The sequence below is a fragment of the Corvus brachyrhynchos genome, unplaced genomic scaffold, assembly GCF_000691975.1.
Source record: "Corvus brachyrhynchos isolate BGI_N302 unplaced genomic scaffold, ASM69197v1 scaffold130, whole genome shotgun sequence".
Lineage (NCBI taxonomy): Eukaryota > Metazoa > Chordata > Aves > Passeriformes > Corvidae > Corvus > Corvus brachyrhynchos.
In genome coordinates, this window is record NW_008236193.1 from 978,303 (window position 1) to 979,351 (window position 1,049).

Genomic DNA, 1,049 nt, shown 5'->3' on the forward strand with positions numbered 1-1,049 from the left:
CCCCCGAGCCCCCGCTCGCCTCCCTGGTGCTTCACGATATTTGATTATACCATTGTACGCAGCCATTACCGATAGCGCCGCTCCTGCCTACATACACTTACTGACCCTGATACGGATTTTTGGGGTTTTTTTTTTGGTTTTCTTTTCTGTTTTGTTTCTTTTGTTTTGGTTTTGGTTTTTTTTTTTTTTCCGTTGTTTTTTTTTTTTTTTTCTGTTGTTGTTGTTCCCCCCTATGCAAAAAAGAGAAAAAAGAGACAAAAAAGAAGAAAAAAACAAAAAAGAAAAAACTGACACACAAAAAAAGATTAAAAAATGAAAAGGAAAAAAAAAAAGACAAAAAAAAAATGTATAAAAATTAAACAAGCTATGCTTCAACTCCAGCTCGCCTCCGCCCTTCCTTTGCAGCCCCCGGGGGAAACTGAGGCACAGCGTCCAACCGGGGAGAACACGAGTGTCCCAGCGGAGGAGGGGGGCACTGGGGAGAGCAGAGCCCAGCCAAGCACCCATCACCCCAGAGGAGGGACCCGCACCCATTACTGCTCTTGGGCCGGATGAGGAGGGTGACAGAGCTGGGACCCCGCAGGGCGCACCCCCAGCCTCAGGCGGGGCCGCGGGGTGGCAGGGACAGGATGGGGACAGGGACATGGGCGGGGGCAGCCGTGGTTCACGTGGGGGTTCAGAGCTGCTGCCGCTTCCTCTGCTTCCAGACCTTGGCCACGGGGTGTCACCATCTCGTGCGCGTGACGTCATCGCCTGGCTGCGTGACGTCACTGTCCTCACCCGTAGGTCAGCGTTGGCCGAAGCTGCGCTTCACCCCCGCGGTCCCCACGGTCCCTGTCCCCAAGCACTGCTCAGGACCTCCTCGGTGCTCCCCAGCCCCCTGTGTCCCCTCGGTGCTCACCCCTCGGTCCGGGGTTGTCGGGCAGCGATGTGGCTGGACATGGACACCGGCTCTCGCCCTGCCGAGGTCGCTGAGGTCTGGCAGCTTGGAACTTGCCATTGTCCCCTGCCCCTAGTGGCACCCGGGGGTGCCGCACAGCCTCCTCCCC

General features: G+C 56.3%; 1 protein-coding gene across 1 annotated transcript in view; it reads right to left on the minus strand.

Moving 5' to 3' along the window:
- Positions 1–1,049, minus strand: part of SMIM24 (small integral membrane protein 24) — a 7,805-nt gene that overhangs the window by 3,870 nt on the left and 2,886 nt on the right. The gene's annotated exons all lie outside the window — the stretch shown is intronic.